The following is a 12,741-nucleotide window of genomic DNA, read 5'->3' as shown; positions in this document are numbered from 1 at the left end:
GTTCAGCGGATGGGCATCAGGCAGACCACCAGATGTTGTCGGGAGAGCATAGCACTTGCAGAGGTGTGCAGAGGTACAGGCGTCCCCCAAGCCGACCTGCCCTCTTAGTGGACGGGCACACGCCCCAGCTTGGCAAGGGGGCCCCTGAGGGCTCCAGCGGCGAGGAGGGCATCCAAGAAAGAACGCTCCCTTGAGAGTGCCAGGGGCTCACAGAGCATGTCGGCAGCCCGGCCGGGTTTCTCTGGGCGCCGAAGTTCGTCTCCACCAGTGTTTACTCCCGAGTAAATAGCAGGCTCCGGAGGGATACCAAATGCACGATGTAGTCATTCATTTACAGCTGGAAATAATTATTTCAATCATAATAAACACTGAACAAAATCCTCTCCATTTTCACGCAAGGCGAGGGCACCTGCTTCCCAGTCTCCGGCGGTCTTAGGTATAACTGAGCGTTCAAGGGGCACATTCTGCTGGGGCCAAGGAAGCGAAGCGAGCTGCGGGTGGGGAGCCCCTGGCTTCAGGCTCCCGCTCTGCGCCCTCCAAAACCAAAACAAAAAGCCGCCACTCTCCCAAACAGCTGTTTGCTCTCCTGTCTCCAGCCATGCTGCCACCTAACCGTGTTCATAGTCTTGGGCTGGGTTCTTGTGGCTCAAAGCTGAGCTAAAGGACTTCGAAGGAAAGTGTGCGCGGAAAGTAACAAGAATTGTGAGCCGGATCACTTTTGCTCGTTTCAGAGGCGCGTTTCAAGCACGTAAAAATTCCTCGCCTCTGAGGAGGGCTTGCAAAGCATGGCTACCTCTTCTGAATGCTTTGCGTGTAGTTCGTGACATTCCTATGAGGCAGGTCCTCTAATTATCCCTGTTTTACACAAGGGACACTGAGGCACGGAGATGTTAAGCAACTTTCCCAAACTCACACAGCCGGAACGTTGAATCCTGAAGCAGGATTCAGACCTGCCCCCGCCCTGGCTCCAGGGTCCATACCTCCAGGCTGTCCTGCCTTTATTTGACCTAAGAACGTTGAGCAGGGTGCGTCTGGCCTGGGCTATTTGCCAGCACCGTCAGTGTGATCTCGGGCTGCTGAATCTGTGTGAGCTGGTTCCTCGTCCGTTGAGTGGGAAGGGCAAGACCTGACTTATTATGGGATTGTTGCCAGGAGCGGAAGTAACGTGTAACGTACATGCGCGGCCAGTGCCTAGCGTGTGTTTGGTGGTCAACAAACGTCAGTAGCTACTATTATTGGGAGCATCACGGGCATATTTGTGCTCTTGTATTTCCCCGAATCCTCACCAGAAAACAAAACAAAAACCCTGTGAGGTAGGTGGGGCAGCTGTCACTAACCCTATTTTATAGCTGGAGAGATTGAGGTACCAAGAGGTCAAGCGGTAGAGTCAGGACAAGAACGCACATCTTTTGACTGAGCACTTTGCACTCATTCGAATCCTGGCTTGTTATAGCCCTGCACCTGCCCGTTTCTAGACACAAAGCACTTGCTTTGCGGGCCGCACCTGCCCGTTTCTAGACACAAAGCACTTGCTTTGCGGGCCGCACCTGCCCGTTTCTAGACACAAAGCACTTGCTTTGCGGGCCGCACCTGCCCGTTTCTAGACACAAAGCACTTGCTTTGCGGGCCGCACCTGCCCGTTTCTAGACACAAGACACGGTTGCCTCCCGGAAGGATAGAGCAAGGAATTCAGCTCTTGTTGCCTTCCCCTTCCCTTCTGCCCCTGGGATTGGCTGGGGGACGGAGTCGGGTCCTGCCCGTGCCCTCCTGGGAATCGTCGGAGACAGTTAATGCCTCTTGGGACAAGTCAGGTCCTAGCAAGGATGACTCACAGAACCACGCGTGCCCTCAGATTTTCTTTATTATCTAGGTAAAACATACGTGCTAAGTTTCTGGCCATCCCCAAACGCAGATGCATAGTCCGAAGACCACATCTCTGCCTCCCCCTGCCCGGGTCCATGCCTCTGAGAACATCTCCGGCGCTCTCTGCGGCGGAAGGTGTTTCCATGCCCGCAGCGACGAGTAGTAGAGGGGCCTTCTGTGTCGTGAAGGTGGCTGGCTAAGGGGCCTGGGTGTCTGACTTCATTCTGCTCTGCTTCCCTATCTTTCCTAAGTCTGCCCTTCCTGTGATTTTCACATTTTCCCCTGCATCCTACTTTCGGAAAGTCTCTGGGGATTGCAGCTTTCGTTCTATTGCTTCACATAATTCCCAGGGCTGGGAATGAAAATTATTTCCTTTCACAACCCCTGGCCGAGTGCCTTTCACGTCCCGGCTGTGTTATGGGGTGATTTATAAACTGCGGGGTCTGGGTCTCTTTCCTCCGCCTCTTCCTCCCCCTTCCCTCCCACCATCATTTAAAGCAAGACATTGCACACAACGCGCTCAGAGGTCAGGGTGTCCTCTGAAGCTGGCCACTGGGGCTTTTGCTCAGAGGCGAAGATTCAGTGGAACCCTAGCAATGAGAACATGGAAGCCATTCACCCCTGTTAGAAGAAAACAGAAAGGGGCCCCTCAGCCGAACTTCTCATCTGTGGGAGCAAACAAGACGCAGTCTCAAAGTTGGCGGGGGCCGGGGGGGGGGGGTTGGCTTCGAACTGAGAATGTAAAAGACACTTTCCAAACCTGTCAGGATTGGGTTTCGTTTCTAGACTTCTATTCTCAAAGGGACAATGAGGAAGAGACGCAGCTTAAGACGTTCTGAACTGAGAAATGAAAAGAAGTTACTTTCCTTTGTCTCCGTAAAACTAAGTTGGGGAAAAATTAAGCCCAGGCGTTCGTTTCCCCTCTGTTACAACAGAGCACAGAAACCAGACGGCAGAACGTCATTAGGAAAGCGAGGTGTCTCTGTCTGATCTGAAGACCGCTGTCTGTCAGCTGCCTCCACGGAGTCCTGTCCTGCCTCTGAACTCCCTTCAGGTGTCATTTCATCAGAAGCTGAAACAAGACAATGAGGTGAGCAAATCAGTCAAGCTTCAGACTGGCCTCAGTGGTCAGGGGGCTCCTGTCCGAGCCAGGCTCTGGGCTCCCTTTCCCACCTCCCCAGCCGGAGAACACCTTTGTAGCCGAGGCTGAGGAAGCCCAGGCAGACCTCGGCCTTGTTGCTGTTGTATTTCTTTCGGCCCACATTGTGTCATCTTGTTGGTCACATACCGAATCTTTACTTGTGCGTAGCTCACATAATCGCACCTCCAGACTTGCTGGCCTTGGGACTGTGTATGAGGTCTGAGCATCAGCAGGACCCAGGCCGAGGGTCACACCCGGTATGGCCACAGTTCATTGTTAACCTCCCTGGGCCTCGTTTGTCCTCATCCGAAGAGCGGGGAAATAATGATTACACCGATCTCCCAAGATTGTGGTATTATAACTAAATCAGATGATTGATACAAGGTGATTAACACAATGATAACGCAGAGTGTGAACTCAACATGCCAGTTCTTATTCTAAGTATGGAAAAGAGCCCGGGGAGAGAAGGCACTGGAAAAGAACTACCTCGGGGAATGAGGCACGCAAGGAGGGAGGGTGGGGAGCAGGACTCAGAGAAGGAATGGAAGCAAGAAGGCAGATGGAAAGCCTTGTCTCGATCTCTTCCTGCTTTCCCTGTGGTTTCATTTGGAAAAGTTAGCATCTAAGATTTTTAAGTCATATATCATTCCTGCTTCTCTCTTTCTTTCCCTTTCTTTTTTTTTTACACTAATCATTGCTCCAGAGACAGCCGAGTTCAGAGAGGTTCACGTATTAGATGTGCGGCTCTAGTGTTCTAGAAATTAGGAAATGCAGGAGGGGTTTCTATCTTCAGCCTTCTGCTCCCAAATTAATGAATGACTTCTTTTACCGTTAGGGACTGTTAGCATTTCAGACCTCTTCCTGAACCCGGTTCAGTGATTAACCTTGCTTTAAGATCTTAAAAGCGATGGGTAGTTTTCAGCACAAACAATTTGCTAATGTACTGGTCGTTAAAGAACATTAGTTCATGTGGAAAAATTTGGACTTACTGGGTCTGTCCCCAGTTTCTCCCCTGTCTCTAGCCCCGGATGAGGTGAGAACTTGGGAAAGGACCCTGGAGCAAACAAGGTGGGAGCTCCATGATTCTAGAACCATGTCACTGGGGCAACTCCTGGTGATGGCTCATATTGGAGTATTCGGCTCATGCCTAAGGTGGGGCTAATCTGACAAGGAATCAAGGTTTGTAACACCCTCAGATGTGACATTCTTATAGGGTATGGCCAAACAGGAGTTACTTAAGTGGAGATGTCATCAGCTATACGTTCATTGAGCTCCATAGTACGCCCTCCCCCTCCCACCCTGCCTTGCAAAATATTGAATCACCCTCAGCAATATTTTATGCTCTTTGGAAACTGTTAATTATTCAGATATGGGGTTTTTTTTTGTTTTGTTTTGTTTTTGTCTTTTGCTAATTCTCTACAAGTTTTTATTATCCCTTTCACTTTGAATCACAGAATTTATGGCGGTAGAGTTTTCTTTGAAATATAAGCACTATTATATACATTTTTTTAAATTAATGTTTATTTTTGAGAGAGAGGGAGAGACAGAGTGTGAGCAGGGGAAGGGCAGAGAGAGAGGGAGACACAGAATCCGAAGCAGGCTCCAGGCTCTGAGCTGTTAACACAGAGCCTGACGCTGGGTCAAAAATAGCCCCAGCACTATTACAATGTTTAAAAGAAAGCAAATTTCTCAAAAACGGAATATGCAAGATTAATTATAAGCATAATGTGTTTGAAAAGTTTGAGGGGCGCCTGGGTGGCTCAGTCGGTTAAGCATCCGACTTCAGCTCAGGTCATGATCTCACGGTTCATGAGTTCGAGCCCCACATCAGGCTTTGTGCTGACAGCTCAGAGACTGGAGCCTGCTTCAGATTCTGTGTCTCCCTCTCTCTCTGCTCCTCCCCCACTCGTGCTCGCTCTCTCTCTCTCTCTCTCTCTCTCTCTCTCAAAAATAAATATCCATTTAAAAACTTTAAAAAATGAAAAAGAAAAGTTTGAGATCAGTTTTGCTGTGGTATTATGGCAAACAGAGAGGAAAGTAGTTGATTACTATTGAGAGGACATGACGGCAGCCAGGTCTGTCTCTAACCATCAGCCCTAAAAGGGGCAACTGAACTCCCCAGCTAATGTCTCCCCATGCCTCAGTTTCTCCAGCTGTAAAAGGATCACTACACAACACATCTGCCTCCCACTCAACTCATAGGAAATGTTATGAGACCTGTAAGAGAAAATCTCCACAAGATAACATTGTGAGTGCAGAAATTTGTTTGGTGCCTTCGGAATTGGTACCAAAAGCGGGGGTCACCCTGACGAAGACACAAACCGACCAATACGGGGTTGGAGTTGCTAAAATAAGAGAATCCAGCAAAGGAAACCTTTTTGTTTACCTATCCACAGGGAGGCTCTATTTATGAGGTACCCCTGCATCCTGGCAGCACCATCATTTCTTTGTAGCCAAGGTGAATAATCTATTTTCTGGCTTACCTCTCGCAAAGAATTTTGGAAGTAAACTCAACACCAGGAAATAATATTTCACAGACCCTTTAGTCTCCCCATTCTTTGACACTTTCTCATGTTTTTCTTCCTTCTAATTTCTCTTCTTAGAAAGTTTTCAGCCTACCTTTCCTCACAGTTTCATTTCTCTTGCTCCCACGGCACATTTTTCTCTCTTCTAACTGGGTCTTTTGTTTTGTTTTGTTTTGTTTACTTTCTCGCTTGTGTGTAACTGTGGTCCTCTTTCTCCTCCATTCGTACCCATGTTTCCCTTGCGCTCTTATTAAACTCACTCATCTTCCTGTTTCCCTTTTCTGCCCCTGGAGAAAAAGTCCCTGATGGACAAGGGGAGAAAAATGACCAAGTAGCATTGTGTTGGGAGAACTGAGACAGCATATTGAAAGCTACCGGGCCAAACACAGCTTCATTTGAGTCAATGCCACCTGATGATTCAAACAAGCCTTGATCGGCATGGAATTGTAAGACTTTCCTGGAATTTCTACACATATATATTTGACATTTTACCCCAATCCCATTCCACACTCCAGATGGTGAAAGACTTTCCTTGTTTATTTGGGATGAATTCTCATTCATCCTCTTTCACTCTTACAATACTATTGCTCACAACCCCTGAGGACTGCCTACTGGTACCGTCATTTTGCTACAAGTTAATGTTCATTATTGCGCATCATTGGGAAAGGTAGTGCTGTGGTTGTGTCCTGATTGAGTATTACAATGTGCGTCTCCCATGGATGACTGATATCTAGGTACCTGAAATATTCTAGACATCAAAACTAAGTTGAACTAGGTTAGACTTTCTTGGAAACTTCAAAGGCAACTTGAGGACTCACAGAATATCAGCTACCTCACAGATGTATTCTGAATGTGCAGAAGTACACAATAATTGGAGTTTCCACTTGATGTGATGTAAATTGGCTTTTGGTGTACCACAGCACAAGTCGCATGGGAAACAACTATACCATAACATGTCAAGCTCGTTATGTCTTTTCCAAATATCCCTCTTCTCTTTTGAACTGTGTTTAAATATTCAAAGGAAAGAAATCCATCACCTCCCAAGTTACAGAACAATGTATGTGTGACAGTCCCCATTCTGTGCGGAGAAGCATCCATGCATATACACGCACGAGTACCCTAACACGCACAAGTGTGGAAGACGGGCACCAAACATTAGTAGTAGCCTCTCTGGGTGGTGGAATTACAGGTGCTTTTGCTTTCTTCTTTTGGTTTATCTGCACCTTCTGGTTTTAACGTAATGGTAATAATTAAATATTACTTCTATAATATAAATGAATAAGCAAATAATCTTCAGTTGAACAAACCAACACAACCCAGGAAACAATTAAAAGCAACACCAAAACCCACTTCGATATCTATTAAACATGAATTAAGTAAAAAAGAATGGTTGTAGAAAGAACCTTCCCTGGCTTGGGGAACAACCATCGCTGTGTATCATTGTCAAATGTGAACGTAGGGGATGCTGTAGTTCAGTAGGGGCAGCAAAGGCGAGTTCTGGGAAATATTCTCACCTTGGGATATATACGTGGAATTTGGGTCCGTGGCTGATCATTACAGACAGGACTCCATGAGTCATAAAGGATATGACATGGGGTTATAAGAAGGAATTCTTACATTTGCGATTGAAATAATTCCTTGTCTGCATTCTGCATCTGTATTTAACCTCCTAGATAGAATAAGATGTGGGAAACCATATCTTGGTTTCAGTACTGAGTTTCCATGACTGGGGTGGGGGCTTTGGCCTGAGCCTGAAGTCTGACTCGCAGTTGAATCTTCTCAGTTGTCCCCATGACTTCACCCCGTTGGAGTGCTCCCCACATGGAGCCTGCAGTTAGGCGTCCCCTCCCACCTGTACGTCTCACCCTGCACCCGGCCTGGCCTTTACCCTGAATGGTCTCCATGTGTGCAGAACAATTTATCTCCTCCTACTTGGTTCCATCTGAGTTCATTTTCCAACGAATCCACCTGATCTGGGGGACGGTCAGTCTGACCACACCATGCCGTTCATAAGTGTGAACAGAAAAAGGAGCCATGAATTCTAGAAGTGATATTCTTTGGGGGGAAACTCCACCAGTGATAGAATTTTATTCTAGTGATAAAAATGGTGCAGTGGGGTCACCAGGTTTCATGGGGGTGGTTTCCATTCTAGAATTCCTCTCCTCCTTGTCTCCTATTTCTGTCCACGGGCAAAAGAGGTCATGACCTGAAGGAATGAGATCTCCAGCTTCCAGAAGCCCCTGCATTCTCCAGAGATCAGAGTAGAGGCCGCATCCTTGATCTGCCTGTCCCTGCCATCACATATTTGTCAAGTGAGTGAATTCCCAACAATAGGGTCCCTAATTGACTAAGCAGCTGGCATATGTGACATATCTTCAGCACTTTACAGTTTCCAGATCATACACAGCCTCTTACATGTCCCTCAGAGCGACCAGGTAAAGCAGGCACTCGGCCTACAGGCTGAGAAAGAGGAAACAAAGCAGACTTGCCCAAACTGACACAGCTGGTTACTGGGCACCAGGATGTGGACATGGGCCCAGGAGTTCTGATTTCAAGCTAGTGCTCATTCTACCATGATGGTGGTTCCCTAGCCTGGCAGCTCGTCAGAATGCCCTGTGAAGATGGTTAACAAACCGGAGTTGGAAGGCCCCCTCTGAGCCCACTGAGGTAGGCTCTTGGGGTGAGGCCCAGCCATCCGAGTCTGATGCCTTCCCATGCCAATCAGCGCCTGAAGCCACATCCCAGTCGATGATGTCAAGGCTGACAAATGATTCTCGAGGCCAGTCCCAACACTGACAGTGTTCTTCCATTAGGAAACTCCCCGCTTGTAAAGAGTTCATTTATACTTCCCAGGATCTTCCTTCTACAGAACATTGTTGGGTTGACAGCGCAACTTCTAGAAAGCCTGAGGTTAAACACAGCTATGCCTCAGGGATAAAAGACACAACACGGGGAATATAGTCAATGGTATCGTAACAGCACTGCATGGTGACAGACGGTGGTGACACCGTGGTGAGCACAGTATAATGTACACATTCTCTTCGAATCACTGTGTCACACACCTGAAACTAATGTGACATCGTGTGTCAACAATACTTCAATATTAATAAATAAATACATATGATGACCAGTCTTCTAGCAAAAAACAAAACAAAACAAAAACAAACAACAACAACAAACACCCAGCTATGCCATTCATCAACCCCAAAGAGAAGAGGTCAGGAAGATCTGACAGCCATGCTTAGAAAGGCCTCAGATGGGCCGCTGAAAGGTCTGAGGGCCAGGAATACAGGCCCAGGCTCCTTCGCCTGGCTCCCAACCAGCGGGGCCCCAGCTCACTGGACACGTCTGGGAAAGACACTTGACTTGTATTGTCAAGACTCTGCAAAGTGAGGGGCGAGGACCTGCCAATTAAGTGACCACAGACTCCTGCTTGCGAGAATCACCCACGAGGAGGATGGCCCAGGGTGGGGAAGTTCCTCCTGTCAGGAAGACTGAGTCAGACTTGGGGGGAATCGGCGGAGCCCCCAGCAGGTAGACGGCTCAACTCAGAGAGGGACCCCTGTCGCCACCACCCTCCAGCGGAGCAGGTAGGAGTTGTGTAAGAAGTCCTTCAAACTGACTTAACCTGCCATGAACCCAGCAAGTGGTCTGGTTTATAAGACCTTGGGCTGATTTATAAGAAGGGGTCACCTCCAGAGAGGAGCCTGGGCTGCATGCCTAAGTGCTGTATACAGGTCAGCCTGGAACCCATTATTATAATTGCTGGGAGAATCAGTTAGGAGACAAGTCGAAGCAAGTCGAAATTTGAAAAACACAGTAACAGCGGTCTGTCGAGATGCCAGAAGAGCCTGCCAGCAGGGACAGCTGGAAGGCCAATTTTTTAGTCAATACTGAAAGGTGGTTGCTTAAATATCTGAGTCAACACACACTGATTTCTCTCCGGCTCAATACTCCCGTTTAATTGCACTGGGGAGTCTCTCCACCGACACATCTAACACCCAAAACCATAGTGGGGTAGAAGAAAAGAGTGTTATTCAAGTGCAAATCAGGTCCTGGGTGCAGCCTGCAGGCCTGGGTCCTGCTGGAGTGTTTCCTATTGCCAGGGCAGGCAGACACTTGGGCTGGGCCTCACAGAGATTCAGGGAGCCCCCCCCGCTTTGAAAGAGGGCCAAGGGAAGGGGTGAACATCACATCTCAGCCGGCCCTCAGAGAGGGGCCTGTGTGGTTTGCTCCCCGCCTCTGCAGCTCTGTGCACAGAGGGGGAGAGGGAGGCAGGGAAGCGCCTGCTTCCCACATCTGGGAGCCAAGTCAGATGGGAATGGGTGCCCCTGGAAAGCGATCAGAAGTGTGGCAACCAGGTGACGACCTGGTGAGGTTGATGGCGGACGTGATGGATGAGGTGAGTCTTCAATGGCCTTCCAACTGCCTAGAGGTCGGGAGGCAGGCAGAACCCTGAGGTACCAAGAGCCAACAGCCTAATCGTCAGGGTCCTGACAGGTTTTGGCTGCTAAAAGAAGCACTTTCCCGTAATGACGCCCACGTAGGGGCCGACCGGAATGGCCCCGAGGCTGGAGGTGAGAGTGGGGGCTCCTGCAGTGACCTGGCACCCTCAGTGCTAAGTGTGACATTATCACATGTAGCCCCAAACCCACCAGAACTGAGACCTAAATCACAATGACAAGGCAGGCCCTGGGAGCAGGTGACGTGAATCCTTCAAGGGGAAACTCTACGTCCGCTGTCCGCCATCAGAGATGAGGAAGAAGCCTGTGTGTCGCGCTAAACTCAAACTCCGATTCCCTGGGGAAGTTGTGCAAAGCAATTTCTGATCTGGTAGGTCTGAGTCTGGACGGCCAGACTGAGGCCCGGTGGCTCAGCTGCCCTCTGTCCTCATTTCCAAGCCTCTGGCTCATACCACACGTGTTATCATTCACCCACACTGTGTGAGCTGGTCCTCACTAATACGCCTGCTAATCACACTCAGAAACAACCAAAACGCTGCTCAGTCGGGGCCCAGAGGATCTGAGAGAAACACGGCGGGGCACCGTGAAGTCTGGAGGTCCCCAGGCCTACCACCTGGGGAAACCGAAATCGTTTGGGTCCATTGCTCACCTGAATACAGGCTGCTGAGACAAACAAGCATGAGGATCAAGTCCTACTTCTTCCAATTACTAGCTGTGGGACTTCATCGAAATTACATCACTTTTATGAACTTCAACTTTCTTACCTCTGTTACGGGAACAGTCACAGGACTCTTGTGTCAAATGAGATAAAGTGGGTAAAATGCCCAGGACGAACTTGTTGCCCAACAAATGCCAGTTCTCTACCCATCCAGTTTTCACCCCCAAACTGAAGTGACCTCAGTTTCTCCTTCTTTAGTTGTTGGAATTGGTGTATGTCCAGGAAAGCAGCAGTTGGAGGAGATACCGAATCAGGGGCCCAGCTGAGAAACTTCTGTCTCATGTTAAGCAAGAAGCCCAGCTCCTGCCAAGACCTGTTCATCTCTCCTGTGGAGGCATCCCCATGTAGCGCAAGTTTGAACAATGAATTTGTTCCCCTTCCTAGAGCACGAAGGGTTCTTAGACTTCCCATTCCGAGCTGTTTATGGAGCAGTCACTTAGGAACTCAAGTGGTAGAGACCTTCGCCCATGGAACATTTCCATGGAGCTCCCATCGCTCCCTGCCTTGCCCCTTACTTACACTCAGACTTTCTGTGTGTGGATAGGAAAGCTCAAAACCACACTGGCCAGGGCTTCTGCTTACCTCTCATCCCCTACTGCCCCCTTCCTCTTCTACTCCTCTTCAGACGTCTACACTGGCCGTTGTCGTCTTCTTCTTCTTCTTCTTCTTCTTCTTCTTCTTTCTTCTTCTTCTTCTTCTTTCTTCTTCTTCTTCCTTCTTCTTCTTCTTCTTCTTCTTTCTTCTTCTTCTTCTTCTTCTTCTTTCTTCTTCTTCTTCTTCTTCCTCCTCCTCCTCCTCCTCCTCCTCTTTCTTCTTCTTCTTTCTTCTTCTTCTTCTTTCTTCTTCTTCTTCTTCTTCTTCTTCTTCTTCTTCTTCTTCTTCTTCTTTCTTCTTCTTCACCATGCTCATGTTTGCTTACACCATGGCACTGTCTGAAAGTCCCCATGACAGCCGCATGGCTGGCTCTTATCCTGCACATTTCAGCTTAAATCCTGCTGCCCCGAAGGAGCCTCCATTGCCCTCTTCTCCATTGCCCAGTTTTTCATTTTCTTCCTAACATCGGTCGCTACCTAAAGTGATCTTATTTATTTGCTCTATGTTGTGTGTCTTCCACAACTAAAACGCAGGCCGTATGAAGGCAGGGACTCCACCTGAGCTGCCCCACCCCCCCACGAGCCACACCTCTGAACCCACCGATTCTCCTGCCCCGCGGCGCTGGGGGTGTCTGTAGTGGTCAGTGAACTCACCATCTGCTGTGTCACTCTTCAGGGACAGCTGCCTACTGTCCTTGTACTGCATGATGGCAACAGCTGCTCTGTCTTGACGTCCTTGAGTAGTTGCTTCTGCGAACAAGCAGGTGGGGAAGGGAAAGTGAGGGTGGCAAGCCAACCTCATGAGCTGCAGAAGTGGGGGCCTTTCTTTGGTGCCTCTGAACATCAGCCGCCCCGTGGGTATTTCCTCAGGTGCCCGTCGTGTGAAGGACTTGCTGGACAGTGGTTCCACCTGTTAAATGTCACTGCTGGGGAGATTATGTGACATTTAATATGTTTAATGCATTCACCAGCTAGAAGATGAATCAGTAAATGCACTTGCTTTGGAGAACAAAAGGGAGAAAGGAGAATGGTTTGAGCAAGAGCGCTCCGGGGTGCCATCCTTTCTTGCTCCTGTTACCTCCCGGGTGTCCCCTCCTGCCAGGTTGGGGAGGAGCTCGGACCCACAAGGGCACCGGAAGGTCACTGCTGAGGCCCTCTCACCCTGCTCCACTGCAGTTACCCATGGTTCTTAGCGTGGGCCTCAGTGCCACTCTGCTCACTTTCATCTCCTTGGACTTCTTCCCGTGCCTCCCCCAAATCACCCAAAACACCAGTGTGTGTGTCCTTTGGGAGATAATCTGAGGAAAGAGGCCAATTCAGGAAGAACATTAGCGTGCATATTAGTGTTTCTGCATCCCCCTCCCCCATCACTGGCTTTGAGAGGCTGGGTCTTGCTGTGTGGGGCAAAGTCCCTTGGCCCCTGCAGGCTAATAGGATC

The 12,741-nt window shown here is 48.9% G+C and overlaps 1 long non-coding RNA gene across 1 annotated transcript in view; it reads left to right on the top strand.

Annotated features, from left to right (window-relative positions):
- Positions 1 to 1,688: 1,688 nt before the first annotated feature.
- Positions 1,689 to 12,741, top strand: part of LOC122481955 — a 28,344-nt gene continuing 17,291 nt past the window's right edge. Inside the window, exon 1 of the long non-coding RNA XR_006296965.1 lies at positions 1,689 to 2,953. This is a non-coding gene — a long non-coding RNA (uncharacterized LOC122481955). The remainder of the gene's footprint in view (positions 2,954 to 12,741) is intronic.

This window comes from Prionailurus bengalensis, chromosome A1 (genome assembly GCF_016509475.1).
Source record: "Prionailurus bengalensis isolate Pbe53 chromosome A1, Fcat_Pben_1.1_paternal_pri, whole genome shotgun sequence".
Classification (NCBI taxonomy): Eukaryota; Metazoa; Chordata; class Mammalia; order Carnivora; family Felidae; genus Prionailurus; species Prionailurus bengalensis.
The sequence above is the reverse complement of the archived record's forward strand: the minus strand, read 5'-3'. Positions and strand labels throughout refer to the sequence as shown.